The sequence below is a fragment of the Lissotriton vulgaris genome, chromosome 5 (assembly GCF_964263255.1).
Source record: "Lissotriton vulgaris chromosome 5, aLisVul1.2, whole genome shotgun sequence".
NCBI lineage: Eukaryota > Metazoa > Chordata > Amphibia > Caudata > Salamandridae > Lissotriton > Lissotriton vulgaris.
The window spans coordinates 1180424823-1180444492 of NC_141693.1; the positions used below are offsets into that span (position 1 = coordinate 1180424823).

Consider the following 19670-nt stretch of genomic DNA (forward strand, 5'->3'; position numbering starts at 1 on the left):
TGTCTTCCTGGTCACGGTTTTCCGACCTGGAAAGCTGAGACCTGGAAAACTGTGACCTGAAAGACATTTTTGTTTGGAGCAGGGAGGCCACTTGTATTTTTATGGATTTTAACCTTATGTATCGTCAATGATGAAAAACGCCGATGCACCCTAAAAAGAAAAAGCCTACCAATCCATCAAAAGAACTGAAAAATTTCAAAACAATTCTATTAAATTTGCTTTGAGGCTTTTAAGCTATTAATGAATCTGCTCTTACCACACACTTGATAGTGGCTCCTGCCGAACATTTCATACATATTAAACTTGATGATTCAGTTCATGGATGAGGGCATCCCTTCCAGTTCCAAGATATCATTTCTTTGTAAAAACATCCCAAATTTACAAGAATCTGCCTATATATTACTAGCTTAGAAAACTTGTCCTGAAGAAAGTGAAGAAAACCAGTTGTCACCGAAACGCTGCGTCAACTTTGTATTTAAGTTTTCTTTTGTTTAGTTTTTAACTATAGTGGAGAAATATATGTACTTGACCTGTATATTTTAAACTGATTTTATGCATACTTCTCTATGAGAAGACGTTTGAATATGTATTTATTATACAGTGATTATCCTTTTTAGGTCGAAGCCTGCATTGCAGCGCATGCGCGGCTGAAGGCAAAGACCTATTGTGAACAGGGGGATTTCAGTACTGTGTGAAACCACTCCCCCTTTTTCCATTGGCAGGCCTCGCGAAATGGAGCCAATCAACAGCACCAGTCCTAGTTCTCGTGGCAATATTTACTTATTGGTCTGTAAACATTAGTGGTCGACATTCGTCACCCGAGGGATCCCTTCAATATAAAGATAATCCAAATGTTTCAGTCTATTGCCTCTTTAAAAAAACCTCTCTGATCTATACATATAAGACAGCACAAACAAAAAATGTGTGAAAAGCGAGATGGCACCTCACGGGCGAACCACCAATGGGACCCCTGGCTGGTACTCACCAGGTTGGCCCTGTTCTCATCATTGGTGCCATCAAGCTATAACGTAAACGTGTCTCAGACCCCAAAAATAAAAAAAACAGTGGATGGTGCAGTGAACACAACTTATATGTGACACAACTAACAACATTAAACATTTAACATATAAGTCACTGCGCAACTAGGACAATCAACTTTACTTTCGTTCCTTTCTTTGTTGCAAACAGTAAACACATATACAATAAAAAGGAGAGTGTGAATACTACCTATCGATTCACACCCTACTTACAGCCGGCATGTTTCATTGCCTTGGTTTCTATCAGGCAATTTCTTCAGGGCAATTCACTTTAAATGCCACTGCAAGAGACACTGTTTCTCGAATGCTGTAATACAAACAAACATATATGTGGTCACCTGGTGTCTTCCCCCATATTCTGCACATCAGGCTCTATGTAATGTCAAACAGCCACGCTGTATGGGTAAATGTCATTATTACCCTTCAAGCAGTTTTGCCTCTCATACCAGACAGGAGGACTTTAAAATCCGGATTCCAGCCCCCATAGGTGAGCGTGGTCCTATCTACCCTTAGAGAAATTACTAAAACGAAAAACCAGAAAAAACTAAGTTATCTCGGTCACGGAGCCATCTCCTACCTTGTAAAATTATGACAGCCTAAGACAAAGTGGATTAAATGTTACCCGTGGAAGAGTAAAGGTCGGCGTCCTCTCAGCACTCGAACGCCGACCGAGTGCAGCCCAGTTCTTTTACCGGCATCACTGCCGATTTTCGAGTGCTGTGATTGGTCCGCAGGGTCAGGTGACTCCCGCGGTACCCGGCTGCCGATTTTCGAGTGCTCTGATTGGGCCGCGGGGTCAGGTGACTCCCGCGGTGCCCAGATGCCGGTTCTCAGGTAAGGGAACTGCCGCGGCCATTTGTAACCGGACCCCCAGCCCTTGTAAAAGTTTGAATAGTGTAGCGACGATTTTGTAATCCTGCAATGTACACAGATTTCTTAAATATACAATGCAAGTGCGGGATTTCTGAACATAATGTCCGACAATTACGCCTAATTTCGGCTCTTACGAAGATGATGGTCGCCTGGACATACTAATTATTGTGACTATCTACATAAAAATCACAATATCTACTAATGGCAGAGACTAATTGTTACCAGGCTCTTCCCAGGAGTGTTAGTAAACTGACGACCAATTTAGGACAGTGTGTGGTCATAGTGTGACCTAGTCAAATTAGGGCGGTTGCCATGTTTGTAAATGTAAATGTAAATGTATAGGCATTTATATAGCGCACTACTTACCCGTAGGGTCCCAAGGCGCTTCAACAGCTGCGAAACCCTTCCTGGCTTCCCTGACAGATGGTCCCTTAATGGGTATCTCCAGGGTGAGACCAGGCATCCCCGGCGATCTGGTGGGGCCGTTAGTGAAGATGAGGCAAGCTAATGCCCAGAGTTGCCGAGTGTGATCGCTGATCAGAGTGGGCACCGAGGCGAGAGAATTATCGAGTCCGCTGACCCTGGTCCAGAAACCTGCCGCGCCGGGAATCGAACCCTGGTCTCGGGCCGTCCTCTGCTCTCGGGTCTGCCGCCTCTAACCAGTGAGCCACACCACTTCATGTTTGTAAAGTATGAGGCTGATGTAGCACTATCAATATTATATTACTCAAAATTTGAGTACCCAACCTTATTCATCTAGGTTAAAGTGCGGGGTCCATGGGACACAGGACTCGTGCCATGTTATTCTGTTGACATATTCCAGAGGTAAAAAATACCTTGGCTCGGTCTACAGAGAGCACATGTTATTAATATCTCAATCCTTAATGTACTTAAACAAAGTATATCAGTGTAGCAATTTTATATGTACCCTCAATAAGTGTTGATGGGGAAAGGCAATCAGAAGTAGTATTTCAGATGGAGAGGTACCAGGTGTTAAGGGGAAAGTAGACTACTGCGCTCAGAAACAGCCACTCAGATAATTTAACGTAACTTGTTCCACTCAAGGAGTTCGTTCAGCCCTTTCTGTTCACTTTGCTCTTGATATATCCAGCGTGCCTCCTTAGTAATCAAGCGTCTTTCCACAGACTGAACATCGCCCATCACTCTCTCCAACACTACCCACGTAAAAGTGTGTTTATTGCGGTGGCAATGTTGCACTAATTTGGTAGTCAGTTTTCCAATCCTTATTGTGCTGACGTGCTCTTGAATGCGGAGTTTGATCTTCTGTGTGGTGAGTCCGATGTACTCCAACCCACATTCACATCTTAGTCTATACACCACGTTGGTAGTGTTGCAGTTACTGAAATGATTCAGTGACCAAGTTTTTCCAGATTGAAGAGTCACGGTTGTGGTTTTTTTTGTCAAGGGACACACTGAACAACTCCCACATGGGAAGTGTCCTTTAGGGATGGTAGTATTCTCTGCTTCTGGTCTTCCGATACTTCTGGTGTGAACCAGTTTGTCTTTCAGGTTACTTGCTCTTCGGAATGCAAAACGAGGTAGGGGCATCTTGAAATCCGCTGTTGATAGTAGGGACCAATGTTTCCTAATAGACTGGCGGATCTTTGTGGCCATGGGATCATAGGTCATGACCACAGGTAGACAGTCTGACTTCTCCTTGGCTCGTGTCTCTAACAAAACCGCTCTGGGTGTATTAAGGGCTCACTTTAGAGCTTGTTTGACTACTCTCCGAGGGTAATCGCGGGCTTCCAATTTCAAACTCAGAACTTCTGCTTGTTCCTTGTATAGTTCAGTGGATGAACAATTTTGCCTGTACCTCAGAAATTGTTCCACAGGGAGATTGTCTTTTAATGCTCTCGGATGGTATGACCGGTACGATAACAGTGAATTTCTATCGGTGGAGTTTTGATGCACACTCGTTCGAAAGCCCCCTCCAAATGCCTCGATGTCTAGATCAAGATAAACTGCGCTTGTGTGATGATATTTCCAGGTGAAGCGGAGGCTCATATTTTGAGTGTTTAGCCAATTTAAAAATTGGACCAGGGCTGCTTCTTCTCCTGTCCATAGGGGGAGCACATCATCGATATAACGCCTCCAGAGGCGCATATGGCCTCTGAAGGGATTGTTGTCAGATTCGATGATGTGCGCCTACATAGATACAGGCAAGGCTGGGCGCCATCGTCGCCCCCATAGATGTGCCCGTCACCTGTAAGAACAGGTCGTCTTTATAACAAAAAAAGTTTCTTGTGAGGGCAACTTCCACACATTGTAACACAAAGCTTTGGGGGGCATCGTAGAACCACTCCTGTGTGGCCAATGCTCTTGATGCAGCCACCAATGCGGCATCCTGAGGAATACAGGAGTACAAGGACTCGATGTCAATAGTCACAATGTATTCTTTAGCAGGGTCAAATGTCATTTGGTCAAGGACATTTAAGATGTCCATAGTGTCCTTGACATAAGATTTCTGGGTTATCACCGATTCGCGAAGAAAATAGTCAGCGAACTGGGATAGAGGCTCCAAAATAGATTGGATTCCAGATACAATCCGCCGGGCCGGCGGGGGCCGGGCCGGCTTATGTATCTTCAGAAGGATATATAAGGCGGGGGTCCTAGGAGTGGTGTTAATGAGGAACTCCGCCTCCTTCGCACTTATCCACTTCTTCTCCTTTGCGCTCCCCACAAGATCAGTTATTATTTTCATCAGTTCCGGAGTGGGGTCTTTCTTGAGGGGTTGATAGTTAGCTCTCACATTGAGTAGACGTCATACTTCGGCCTCCTAATCGCAGGTGTTTAATATGACGATGGCTCCGCCTTTATCAGCGCTTTTTATAGTTATGTTGTCATTCTTCTGGAGGGAATTCATTGCCTCCCAATCACTTCTCGTCATATTTCTGAATCCACTTGGTTTGTTGTTACTTTCTATTTTCTCAATTTCCTCTAGAACTTTGGCCTCAAATACTGCCACTTCAGGGCCAATTGCCCCCATCGGGGGACAGAACGTAGAGGGTTTTTTAAATTGGTATTGAAGCCTTTATTCTCCTCAGATGGTTGTTTCGCGAAGAATTTCTTCAGTTTAATTTTTCGCATTGTCTCATGAAACTCAGTGCGACACTTGAAAGCATCATGGGTAGGGGTGGGAACAAATCCCAGCCCTTTATTAAGCACTCGCTCTTCCTCTATTGTTAGCTGGTGGTCGGACAAGTTGACCACAATACTCTTCATGCTGGCTTCTTTCCCCTGCTCCGTGTCTGTCGTGGGGAGAATGTTTGCCATTGTTGCGGGAGCCGGTTGCCGCGTCCTTTTCCTCTCCCTTGTTGTCCGGGCCCTTGTTGGATGCTTGTCCCTGTTCTAAAAAATTGCGCAATAATGCACTCAGGTCAGTGTTGGAAGCTTCAGATTGGTTAAATCTTACTCTGCTGGTACTGGGTCCTGGCTCAGGCTCGTCTTCACTGGACGTGTTATCAAATGTCCAGTTTGCAGGTGTTCGCCTTTGTTGCTGAAATCTGGCCCCTCTACCTCTTGTCCCTCCTCCAAATTGCTGTGGCTGTTGTTGTTCTTGTGCGGGTTGGTAGTATGAGTCGTTAATGTAGGGGAAGGCCCACTCGTGTGTGTAGCGTTGTAAATTACGCAGTAGTCCCCTTATTTTCTGAGTTATCATATATTGTTTATACTCATCCAGGTCTTCTTTAATTTTCTGTAGATGTTCTTTTGCGTCAGTAAAGCTACTGTCCCGATTAATGGCCTCCTCAAGCTCTACGATTTCTTTAAGTACCTCTTCACTTAATCTCTGAGCTGTACTGATTATCAAAATTAACCAATCTCTGGTACATTTATTAGCGATAAAGCTCCAATCACGTTGAAACTGTTTATCGTCAAGGAAGATCCGCGGTTCGATCCTCACTATTAGACTTGCAGGTGAGGCTCCAGACTGATAGTATTCAGACATAAGGGCCCCTTGCAGGGCAATTCTTATATGTTTCTTTTTTAAATTACTCAATTTCTCCCATTCTTCCCTGACTTTATTATTACCGGAAAGGGGATTATCTTCGAACAGAGACGGGCCCGCTAAAATAGCAGCGATCTGTTCGTCCGTAAAAGCCAGACAATTTTTGTCCATTTTAAGACGACAGACTCACTGGTGGTTTGACTATGCAATAGGTGGTGGGAAAACCAGGAATTACTGACCTCATATATGACATACAATAAAAATCAGAGTTTAGACGTAAGGTTGTATGAGAGTACTCTCACGGCTGAGCCGCCGTACACAAGGCACTACAAAATAGGAGTCTAGAGGGAAAGACAAACAGAACTAGGACGCCCTCCACTCTGTAAGCCAATCAACAACACCAGTCCGAGTTCTCGTGGCAATATTTACTTATTGGTCTGTAAACATTAGTGGTCGACATTCGTCACCTGAGGGATCCCTTCAATATAAAGATAATCCAAATGTTTCAGTCTATTGCCTCTTTAAAAAAACAACCTCTCTGATCTATACATATAAGACAGCATAAACAAAAAATGTGTGAAAAGCGAGATGGCACCTCACGGGCGAACCACCAATGGGACCCCTGGCTGGTACTCACCAGGTTGGCCCTGTTCTCATCATTGGTGCCATCAAGCTATAACGTAAACGTGTCTCAGACCCCAAAAATAAAAAAGACAGTGGATGGTGCAGTGAACACAACTTATATGTGACACAACTAACAACATTGAACATTTAACATATAAGTCACTGCGCAACTAGGACAATCAACTTTACTTTCGTTCCTTTCTTTGTTGCAAACAGTAAACACATATACAATAAAAAGGAGAGTGTGAATACTACCTATCGATTCACACCCTACTTACAGCCGACATGTTTCATTGCCTTGGTTTCTATCAGACAATTTCTTCAGGGCAATTCACTTTAAATGCCACTGCAAGAGACACTGTTTCTCGAATGCTGTAATACAAACAAACATATATGTGGTCACCTGGTGTCTTCCCCCATATTCTGCACATCAGGCTCTATGTAATGTCAAACAGCCACGCTCCCCTTAGAGAAATTACTAAAAGGAAAAACCAGAAAAAACTAAGTTATCTCGGTCACGGAGCCATCTCCTACCTTGTAAAATTATGACAGCCTAAGACAAAGTGGATTAAATGTTACCGGTGGAAGAGTAAAGGTCGGCGTCCTCTCAGCACTCGAACGCCGACCGAGTGCAGCCCAGTTCTTTTACCGGCATCACTGCCGATTTTCGAGTGCTGTGATTGGTCCGCGGGGTCAGGTGACTCCCGCGGTACCCGGCTGCCGATTTTTGAGTGCTCTGATTGGGCCGCGGGGTCAGGTGACTCCCGCGGTGCCCAGATGCCGGTTCTCGGTAAGGGAACTGCCGCGGCCATTTGTAAACGGACCCCCAGCCCTTGTAAAAGTTTGAATAGTGTAGCGACGATTTTGTAATCCTGCAATGTACACAGATTTCTTAAATATACAATGCAAGTGTGGGATTTCTGAACATAATGTCCGACAATCACGCCTAATTTCGGCTCTTATGAAGATGATGGTCGCCTGGACATACTAATTATTTAGAACAGGGACAAGCATCCCACAAGGGCCCGGGACAACAAGGGAGAGGAAAAGGACGCGGCAACCGGCTCCCGCAACAATGGCAAACATTCTCCCCACGACAGACACGGAGCAGGGGAAAGAAGCCAGTATGAAGAGTATTGTGGTCAACTTGTCCGACCACCAGCTAACAATAGAGGAAGAGCGAGTACTTAATAAAGGGCTGGGATTTGTTCCCACCCCTACCCATGATGCTTTCAAGTGTCGCACTGAGTTTCATGAGACAATGCGAAAAATTAAACTGAAGAAATTCTTCGCGAAACAACCAACTGAGGAGAATAAAGGCTTCAATACCAATTTAAAAAAACCCTCTACTTTCTGTCCCCCAATGGGGGCAATTCGCCCTGAAGTGGCAGTATTTGAGGCCAAAGTTCTAGAGGAAATTGGGAAAATAGAAAGTAACAACAAACCAAGTGGATTCAGAAATATGACGAGAAGTGATTGGGAGGCAATGAATTCCCTCCAGAAGAATGACAACATAACTATAAAAAGCGCTGATAAAGGCGGAGCCGTCGTCATATTAAACACCTGCGATTACGAGGCCGAAGTACGACGTCTACTCAATGTGAGAGCTAACTATCAACCCCTCAAGAAAGACCCCACTCCGGAACTGATGAAAATAATAACTGATCTTGTGGGGAGCGCAAAGGAGAAGAAGTGGATAAGTGCGAAGGAGGCGGAGTTCCTCATTAACACCACTCCTAGGACCCCCGCCTTCTATATCCTTCCGAAGATACATAAGCCGGCCCGGCCCCCGCCGGGCCGGCCGATTGTATTTGGAATCCAATCTATTTTGGAGCCTCTATCCCTGTTCGCTGACTATTTTCTTCGCGAATCGGTGATAACCCAGAAATCTTATGTCAAGGACACTATGGACATCTTAAATGTCCTTGAACAAATGACATTTGACCCTGCTAAAGAATACATTGTGACTATTGACATTGAGTCCTTGTACTCCTGTATTCCTCAGGATGCCGCATTGGTGGCTGCATCAAGAGCATTGGCCACACAGGAGTGGTTCTACGATGCCCCCCAAAGCTTTGTGTTACAATGTGTGGAAATTGCCCTCACAAGAAACTTTTTTTGTTATAAAGATGACCTGTTCTTACAGGTGACGGGCACATCTATGGGGGCGACGATGGCGCCCAGCCTTGCCTGTATCTATGTAGGCCAATTTGAGGAGCACATCATCGAATCTGACAACAATCCCTTCAGAGGCCATATGCGCCTCTGGAGGCGATATATTGATGATGTGCTCCTCCTATGGACAGGAGAAGAAGCAGCCCTGGTCCAATTTTTAAATTGGCTAAACACTCAAGATATGAGCCTCCGCTTCACCTGGAAATATCATCACACAAGCGCAGTTTATCTTGATCTAGACATCGAGGCATTTGGAGGGGGCTTTCGAACGAGTGTGCATCAAAAGCCCACCAATAGAAATTCACTGTTATCGTACCGGTCATACCATCCGAGAGCATTAAGAGACAATCTCCCTGTGGGACAATTTCTGAGGTACAGGCGAAATTGTTCATCCACTGAACTATACAAGGAACAAGCAGAAGTTCTGAGTTTGAAATTGGAAGCCCGCGATTACCCTCGGAGAATAGTCAAACAAGCTCTAAAGAAAGCCCTTAATACACCCAGAGCGGTTTTGTTAGAGACACGAGCCAAGGAGAAGTCAGACTGTCTACCTGTGGTCATGACCTATGATCCCATGGCCACAAAGATCCGCCAGTCTATTAGGAAACATTGGTCCCTACTATCAACAGCGGATTTCAAGATGCCCCCACCTCGTTTTGCATTCTGAAGAGCAAGTAACCTGAAAGACAAACTGGTTCACACCAGAAGTATCGGAAGACCAGAAGCAGAGAATACTACCATCCCTAAAGGACACTTCCCATGTGGGAGTTGTTCAGTGTGTCCCTTGACAAAAAAAACCACAACCGTGACTCTTCAATCTGGAAAAAATTGGTCACTGAATCATTTCAGTAACTGCAACACTACCAACGTGGTGTATAGACTAAGATGTGAATGTGGGTTGGAGTACATCGGACTCACCACACGGAAGATCAAATCCCGCATTCAAGAGCACGTCAGCACAATAAGGATTGGAAAACTGACTACCAAATTAGTGCAACATTGCCACCGCAATAAACACACTTTTACGTGGGTAGTGTTGGAGAGAGTGATGGGCGATGTTCAGTCTGTGGAAAGACGCTTGATTACTAAGGAGGCACGCTGGATATATCAAGAGCAAAGTGAACAGAAAGGGCTGAACGAATTCCTTGAGTGGAACAAGTTACGTTAAATTATCTGAGTGGCTGTATCTGAGCGCAGTAGTCTACTGTCCCCTTAACACCTGGTACCTCTCCATCTGAAATACTACTTCTGATTGCCTTTCCCCATCAACACTTATTGAGGGTACATATAAAATTGTTACACTGATATACTTTGTTTAAGTACATTAAGGATTGAGATATTAATAACATCTGCTCTCTGTAGACCGAGCCAAGGTATTTTTACCTCTGGAATATGTCAACAGAATAACATAGCACGAGTCCTGTGTCCCATGGACCCCGCACTTTAACCTAGATGAATAAGGTTGGGTACTCAAATTTTGAGTAATATAATATTGATAGTGCTACATCAGCCTCATACTTTACAAACATGGCAACCACCCTAATTTGACCAGGTCACACTATGACCACACACTGTCCTAAATTGGTCGTCAGTTTACTAACACTCCTGGGAAGAGCCTGGTAACAATTAGTCTCTGTCATTAGTAGATATTGTGATTTTTATGTAGATACTCACAATAATTAGTATGTCCAGGCGACCATCATCTTCGTAAGAGCCGAAATTAGGCGTGATTGTCGGACATTATGTTCAGAAATCCCGCACTTGCATTGTATATTTAAGAAATCTGTGTACATTGCAGGATTACAAAATCGTCGCTACACTATTCAAACTTTTACAAGGGCTGGGGGTCCGTTGACAAATGGCCGCAGCAGTTCCCTTACCTGAGAAACGGCATCTGGGCACCGCGGGAGTCACCTGACCGCGCGGCCCAATCAGAGCACTCGAAAATCGGCAGCCGAGTACCCCGGGAGTCACCTGACCCCGCGGACCAATCACAGCGCTCGAAAATCGGCAGTGATGCCGGTAAAAGAACTGGGCTGCACTCGGTCGGCGTTCGAGTGCTGAGAGGACGCCGACCTTTACTCTTCCACCGGTAACATTTAATCCACTTTGTCTTAGGCTGTCATAATTTTACAAGTTAGGAGATGGCTCCGTGACCGAGATAACTTAGTTTTTTCTGTTTTTTCCTTTTAGTAATTTATCTAAGGGGAGATAGGACCACGCTCACCTATGGGGGCTGGAATCCGGATTTTAAAGTCCTCCTGTCTGGTATGAGAGGCAAAACTGCTTGAAGGGTAATAATAACATTTACCCATACAGCGTGGCTGTTTGACATTACATAGAGCCTGATGTGCAGAATATGGGGGAAGACACCAGGTGACCACATATATGTTTGTTTGTATTACAGCATTCGAGAAACAGTGTCTCTTGCAGTGGCATTTAAAGTGAATTGCCCTGAAGAAATTGCCTGATAGAAACCAAGGCAATGAAACATGTCGGCTGTAAGTAGGGTGTGAATCGATAGGTAGTATTCACACTCACCTTTTTATTGTATATGTGTTTACTGTTTGCAACAAAGAAAGGAACAAAAGTAAAGTTGATTGTCCTAGTTGCGTAGTGACTTATATGTTAAATGTTTAATGTTGTTAGTTGTGTCACATATAAGTTGTGTTCACTGCACCATCCACTGTCTTTTTTATTTTTGGGGTCTGAGACACGTTTACGTTATAGCTTGATGGCACCAATGATGAGAACAGGGCCAACCTGGTGAGTACCAGCCAGGGTTCCCATTGGTGGTTCGCCCGTGAGGTGCCATCTCGCTTTTCACACATTTTTTGTTTGTGCTGTCTTATATGTATAGATCAGAGAGGTTGTTTTTTTAAAGAGGCAATAGACGGAAACATTTGGATTATCTTTATATTGAAGGGATCCCTCGGGTGACGAATGTCGACCACTAATGTTTACAGACCAATAAGTAAATATTGCCACGAGAACTAGGACTGGTGTTGTTGATTGGCTTACAGAGTGGAGGGCGTCCTAGTTCTGTTTGTCTTTCCCTCTAGACTCCTATTTTGTAGTGCTCGCGAAATGGAGGCCTGCCATTGGAACTTTAGTGTGTTTTGTCGATTTGTCCACTTTCGATCCCGCCTCCCGTAGACTGGGTGACCTGCTTTACGGCACCCTGACAAAATGTCCTTGTATATTGTCATGGCAACCATCAAGCAGGCCACCATGTCCGGAGGAGCCCCGCTAGGATTGGCCCAGTGCCGCCTACGTCACCGGAGGCAAGGGGGCGTCGCCAGGCAAATAGGAAGTTTGTTATAGGTAGAGGGCTGTGAGGTCACAAGACTGCAGCTGGAATCTGAGAACCCTTACTCACCCAGAAACGGAAATGTACTGTTACTGGAAGTACTTGGTGATGACTCCATTTAGCTGCAGTGTGTAACGTGCCACGGTCTCTGTGCGACGCACACCTTTTAGCCCTAAAGAACAACATGCTTCCGCGGTTGACCGCTTGTTTCTGGATCCCAGCTAAAGGTTATTATTGTAACTGACTTTGCCCCCGGTTATCAAACTGTACACAAGTAAAATGGCAGAGTCCAAAATAATACGGGTTGACTTGTTTCCCGAAAATTTTTTTTTTAAAAGGACCCAAACGCAGTGACTTTCGCTGCCCGTGAAGTGAGCAGATAATTCAATTTTCTGTCTCTGACGTTCAAAGTATTTTATTTCCTAGATCAACCATGCCTGGCCCACTTATGCCATCTTTTCAAAAGTTGCAGGAATGTGCGATAACGCCGTGTGTTCCGTTTCAAATACTTATTCTCGGAGCAGAACCCAAATTTGAGGACCCAGGAAGCAGCAATTCAGCCACCAGGCCACAGTCCGTCCTGCCTACTGTTCGCCGGTTATTCCTCACCACGCCACACACCCGCTTGCTGTCAAGCCACAACAGAGTACAGGCAGCATGCAAGGACGACGGAATACTATTAAAAACCAGAAGTATACAAAATAGTTACCAACCGAAGGGCCTTGTGCCTGCCTCTGCGTCGTGGCGCTTTCGACGATGGGCTCCAGGCCTCGGGGTCAGGAGCGCCTCTCAGCCCTGCCGGGCACACCTCTGCACCCGCATCCTTTTTCCCGTGCCACAGGCTGGAACAGTCACGTGGCCTCGAGTGGCGTGGCGGCTGGTGCCTGGAGGTCTGGCAGATGGCATGCAATGCTGGGGGCTTTTTCTGCCTACACCCCACAGGAAGTTGGTAATAAAACGCCAGAGACTGAGGGAGGCCAGGAAGAAGGGGCCGTGATTTAACAGGGCCCCGTGTAATGATTGAATATAGGTGAGAACTCGATTTTCTTTGTTGTGTACCGACAGAGAGGAGCCTGGTCTGTTTACAGCAGCCCCCAGACAGTGATGGACGAGAGAGGCGGGCGCGGGGATCTAGGATGGGTATAGTGGGACAACACACAAAAGAAGGTCCCTCGACTCCCCAGCACAATTTTGCATACTAGACATTGTCCAAACCAGAGTAGCGAAGCCAGACAGGGACTGTCTAACTAAAGGAAACAGAGACTGGTATGTTAAATAAAACAAGCATTTGCAATGCAGTAGGTCTCTCATTATCGAAATTTTAAGCTATTGGCATTGTAAATGACAAGCCTTTTATTTATGTTTTCAAAACCAACACATAGATAACAGGTCTGTCATTTACAATGCCAGTAGCTCAAAGTCTCGCAAATGCGAGACCTATTGCATTGCAAATGCTTGTTTCAATAGCAATCCTTTATTGTGCTAATATAAGTCATGCTGTCTCAATAGTATGTAATTTTTCAGGGTATGAGAATAGCACATGATCCATTAGGGGATACTTTCCTGGTCATACTGTGTTCTTAGTTAAACAATTTTTGTTTCTAACTAAGATTCAACAATTAGGGACTTTTTTGCCTAATACAGCTACCCTGTCCATTTTCTTAATATTAGGATAACTCCCTCTTTGGTTTTGATACAATTGCATATTTACCCAGGTGATTTGTTTCTCTCTGAGCTACATTGCTATATTCATCCAATCGGGCCCTGATATCCGCCACCAAACTCTGCTCTGCACTCTCACGTTGGGACCGCTCCAAATCCACCTGTTACGCTTCTAGCCGCTCCAGACGGCTCAGAATCAAGCAGAGCACCCCAGAATGTCTAGAGATGATGAAAGCCTGAATATAGGCCTTGAAGGCCTCCCAGATAGTTGCAAACTTTTCAACAGACCCTAGATTGACACAAAAGGATTTGCCAATCGCTTGCACAACTCCTCGTGAAATGCAGCATCCAGCAGAGAATATTGGAGAAACTGCCAGGTAAATGCAGGGGGTTGCAAATTGTTCAGCTCAAGGACTAACAGCACCAAGGAATGTTCAGAATATGTTTGTGGTAGGTGCTCACAGCCCCGGACCCGAGGCAACAGTCTCCAAGACATAAGTCAATAGGCAATGCACATGTGGATGTCATGTACTGCGGAATAATGAGTATACCACCTGTCGTTGGGGGACCTCTGGTGCCAGACATCCAGCAGTCCACTGTGAGCAGCCATATCATTTATAGCGTGAGCTGCAGCCGAGATTCGCTGAGGCGGGCCCTGCAAACAAACCAGGTCAGGGCACAAGACACAATTAAAAGCACCACCCCATATGTGGAGCAGGTCGCCACATTGAGCAAACCAAACGTGCAAAGCATAGTAAAACTGCGAGTTATCATAGTTCGGGCCATACACTCAAACCAATAATGTATCAAATTGGTTTGTGTAACAACGCACCACCACAAAGGGGCCTCCTGGGTCTGCACAAACTTCCTGAACCTTGACAACCAAGTTGTGTCTGACCCAAATCACCTTGCCATGAGCATGTACAGTGAAGCCCGCCTCATAGCATGCACCCCTCAAGTGCCTCTGTGTGAGCAGCCCACTTCCCGGGACCAGGTGTTTTTCCAGTAAGATGGCAGCATCAATGCTATGTTAGCTTTAGACACCAAGCACACTGTGAACCATGGTGCGCAATCAGCACTCACAAGTGCAAAATGAGTGGTTGTGTGTAACTCAATCCACCCCTACCTACCCTGTGCTCTCAAAAAAATCCGCACAGCTATGCACTACCCATCCCATATCCATCCTGTGCCCAAAGAACAAAACCCCAAGGCAAACAATGTGGTGCACACATGGGGACAGATGGTGCCCTGCTTCTCAACTCTGTTACACGAAGTCGCTGGGGGCCACGTCACAGGTATAGTGTGTGCCAGATCTACGGTAATCAAACTCAATCACGCAGCATCACCGCTCATCCACCCACACAAGAGGTTCCAAGTATTCAATACTGACATCATAACAGTAGGAAGAAAGGACCCGCAGCTGATCCTCTAAAAGAACTACTGCATAAAATCCAGGAAAATGCAAAGTTCAGGGCCCTCATGATGGCGTACCTGTACGTCCCGGGAACAACATTGTGCTGCATCCCGGTCTCTCATTCAGCAGTCTTGCGATGATTGGGCGTGGTCTGGCCCAAAGCGCTGGACGAGGGCACATTCCACCACAAACATTTCCGAAGATGTCTCTCACTCCATTAGATCAATAAGTAGTTGTTCCACATATTCTCCAAGTTCCCTATATTTGTGGATTCTACAAGTCCTACAACACAGAGATCGTCTTTACGGGAGTGGGCTTTCAAGTCGTCACCCTTGACCTTGAGGAAGGAAAATGCCTTCTAAAGTTGCTTCTGTGTCATTGAGGTAGTAACCTGTTCATCCTCCACCTCCGATACAAACAGGTTTACTATGTCCAGACTCCCTACGTGTTTATTAAGGCACCCCAACATCCTGTCCATTTGACAAGTGAGAGCTGTCAATCTTGGTGAGACTAAACTGAATGATGGTCAAGACCTGGCAAAGTTAGCAGGCTATTGCAGCGGACCCCCACCACCCCAGAACCTGGGGCCTCCAGAAAGGTGCAGGCGAGTGAGCCTCTGTCCGGGTTCACCAGACCTCCGATAGGCCCGAGGCCTGTCCTCAGCTCCAGCCACACGGCCCGCATCAGAGTATGGCCACAGAGTCCCAAGCATCGTTTCTCTGCGGAATTTCAGCAGCAGCGCTGTCGGTAGCATCAGCTAGGGTGGCAATTGAGGCAGCAATAGAAGATTTTGGGGCAGATGTATCAAACGATTTTTTTGTCGCAAACGCTGCGATTCGCAAAATAGCAGCGTTTGCGACAAAAAAAATCAGAAAATGCGATGTATTATTGAAATTGCATCGCAAAATTAAGGGATCACAAAATTTGCGATTCCTTAACTTTGCGTCAGCATTTAAGGAATCGCAATTTGCTATGTATGAAGCACCCAAGTTGTGCGATTCCTAATTAAGAAATCGCAAATTACCACCAATTTGAGGTTGGTGGTAATTTGCGATTTCTTTCACAAATGCACTTTTTGCCATTTGTGAAGGTGCCATGTGGCGCACATACATGCCCTTAGGGCATGTATGTGCGCCATATGCGAACACATGTAAATTTCAGGGGTGCATCAGGGTGTCCTTATGACACCCTTGCATCCTTGAAATTATTCTCAATTTGCCATTTGCAAATTGAGAATCGCAAATTGAGAATAACTTCCCATTCATTCCTATGGGCCTCCTGGCCCATAGAAATAAATGGGAAATTATTCCTTAATTGCGAATTCGCAATTTGCTATTCGCAAATAAGGAATATTAAGAAATCGCTAAAAAAGAGCGATTTTTTAGATACATACAATTTTGCAATCCTCAAATAGCGATTCTTAAAAAATCGCTATTTGAGAATTGGAAATAGGTATTTTGATACATCTGCCCCTTTGTGGCACAAGATGAGGCAGGATTAAAAAGCGGCCGAAGGAGCTCGCTTAAATGGCTGCCCTCTTCAGAGCAGGCAAACTCCCCCCAAATGTAGAGATATAGTTCAGTGCTTTAACAATGAATTAGAAAGTCAGTTGGACCGGAGACCTGATAGTAGCCTGCTGAGCAATCCTGCGCAGGTGGCGTTTTCAGGTTACTATCAGTACCGCTAGATGTGTTCCAGGACACTGGCAATCCAAACAATTTTCCATTTTTAAATAAGACGCTTACAAAAATAGCACTAAGAAATGGGGACCTGTAGTTTAAAATATTTATTTTAAAATCCTGTCTAGTGTATAAGATATGCACGCTTTCCACAGAATGCGAAAATAAAATCAGTTATGCATGTAACAGTCAGCAATATCAAGATAAATGTTTCTAACATTGTTAACGAGTTTCTGACATCCTAGCACCCTCCTGCTATGTGTAAGTGCTATGTTAAGCCTTAGCTAAAGCATTACATAGAAAAACCTGTGTTACAAGTTTCTCTAGGATGGCCTCACAGCATACCTTTGAATAAGCTGTCTGCAACTATTTCCGAGCCCTCCTGCGGAATCAGCATATGTGCTGGAGGTGAAGAACATCTGCATGGCTTCTGGAATCAACTCCCTAAATCAGAGCAGAGGGCTCAGCAATGTGGTGTGACCACTGGCGATAATTCTGCCCTAAGCCCTTTCCTAATCAGTGCCAAAGTGTGGGTTTTTTACACCATCTGACCACTGATTTTATCTCATAATTACAAAATAAAACAGGTTTTGGAGACACTATGACCAATATAAGACAACTAACATGGTGTCAAATGCACCAGCTTACTCCATATGTTGACATTAAGCATCCACCTTTGTAAACAATAAGCTTGCAGTGCAAGGGGCCATATTGTAATGGCTGCGGCCATTAACAAAAATAAAAAGCATGTCAGCAAACAGAATTGTCGGCCATGATGATATTAGCATTTTTGCGTATGATCTAAGAAATTCACTCTTTCCATTAAGATAAAGAAAACCTGGCATCAAGCACAAAATGAAAACAGACTAACGGAGTTAGCACTCCACAGTGTTCAGGCAGGCATTCTGTTCGTACATTTGCAGAGTGTTGGGTTTGGCCTTGGGTGGTCAGATGGCTGGTGGTTAAGGATCTGGGAGGTAGATGTTGACTGCTGCTGTGACATTAGGCAAAGGAAAATGTTGCTGTCCCTATTGCAAATCACAAAATCCTGTAACAAATTCAGTAAAGGAGCAGAGAACATGATAGTTAAGAATTTTTGGAAGAGAGTACACTTGTTACTCGTTTATTTAATGCAGGGCAGACGCTAGGCATGGACAGCTGCCCTATCCCCTTGACCAGCTGACCAACATTGGGCCCGCTCGTGTGAGGCCTTCTTCTCTGGGCCTTGCAGCTATGGTGGCCTATGAGCTCACAATCATGTGTTGCTCTGCAAAGTATAGTAGGACCTCGCAGCGCTGGGTCACAACTGTGAGGCCCGAGAAGGAACTCCCCATCCCCTGGGCCTTGCAGTGCTACACCATAGGTGCGATGCTTAGGGTAAGAAAGGGCCTCCCCCCAGGCTAAGCACTCATGGTGTGGCGCAGTGAGGCCTAGAGTAGAGGCCCCAGGTAGGGTGGCCAGATGTCTGCATTTAGCAAATCAGGCCTGTAATTTGAGATCCATTGCAGCATAAGCCCACGCAAAGGCACTGCAGGTCACCCACTGTCCCGCACTTTTCACACTTTCAAAGTACAAGAAACTCTCTTTCAGCCACTGAAGACACATGGAAGAGATGCTTGTCAGTGGCTAGAATGGAGGGGCTGCAGCACGGGCGGGGTCCTGCACAAAGCAGCTTAAGAAGCAACGTCAACTATTGGATGCAAACAAACTTGAACGAGTCAATAAAACCTATACTCAGGACCTGGCCTGTTAGTATTCCTTTGATGTCTATTTCTTTCATTGAGGCTGTGTCAAGGTGCTGTCACATTGTCAAATGAGTGAACAAGGCACAGGGAAAGTTTTATTTTCCCGGAATCAAACAGTTGCTTAAATTAGTAGGGCAAAGGCTGCAGCGCTCTGCTGCTTGGTGCAAAGGCTATGGAATTATGCGCAGGGGAGGCCTAAATTATGTGGCAGGTTTGACTAAATTATACGGCAAGAACAAGTTAATTGCTTGGCATAATGTGGCACATTTGGTGTTAGTACTATTTATTTCATTATTTTCTCATTTGTACACTTGTTAACACTGTCTGGGCACAGACTGATATTCATTAGTTCTAGTTTAACACCTAAATATAGCAATAAGCAACAGAAAAGTGACCAATCAGCCTTTAAAAAGGGCCTTTCACTGCACTGCAATACGTGCCACTGGATTTTTAGTAACTTTTGAATTGTTTGAGCTAGAAACAAGTGTTTTGTTAATATCTGTAGATTATGCATCAGATTATGGATTATGTGACAAATACAGCAAATCCATAATTATGCGGAAAAACACAGTGGCTACACAATCACATAATTCCAGTTGCCCTGGCTACACATTTACCACTGTATTGCAGTTAGGTGAATATACCATGTAACTTGGCACTTTTCCTCTCCAGGTAATATTCAGTATATTTTGTTATACGTTTACTAGAGCTTTTACATGGAATCAAAATACTCCCAGTCTTGCAAAAAAAGCGAGCACAGGACTACGTTCGGAAAATATATTGTCCAAGGGCACACAATTTCGCCAAATGGGAGGCCGGTATTTTAAAACAAGCATTGGAAATGCAATAGGTCTCGCATTAGGAAAGTTTGAGCAATTGGTATTGTAAAGGACACTTTTTTTATTTATGTGTTGGTTTTGAAAATAGCAAAAGTAATAGCTTTGTCAGTTACAATGTCAATAGTTTTAACTTTCGCAAATGTGACACCTATAGCATTTGTAATGCAATGTGTGTTGTCTTTACGTGACTTAGATGTATTGATATTGCAAATAACAATGGCTTTTAATTTTGTAAATAATTAATACTTAAATAAAATTTATTGTAATTTATAATGGCAATAGCTTAAACGTTTGTAAAATAATTTTGTGAAGATTATGTTCAGTGTATTTTATTGTGACGAA

General features: G+C 44.6%; 1 protein-coding gene across 1 annotated transcript in view; it reads left to right on the forward strand.

Moving 5' to 3' along the window:
• BTBD16 (BTB domain containing 16) overlaps positions 1-19670 on the forward strand; it is an 887756-nt gene that overhangs the window by 570448 nt on the left and 297638 nt on the right. The gene's annotated exons all lie outside the window — the stretch shown is intronic.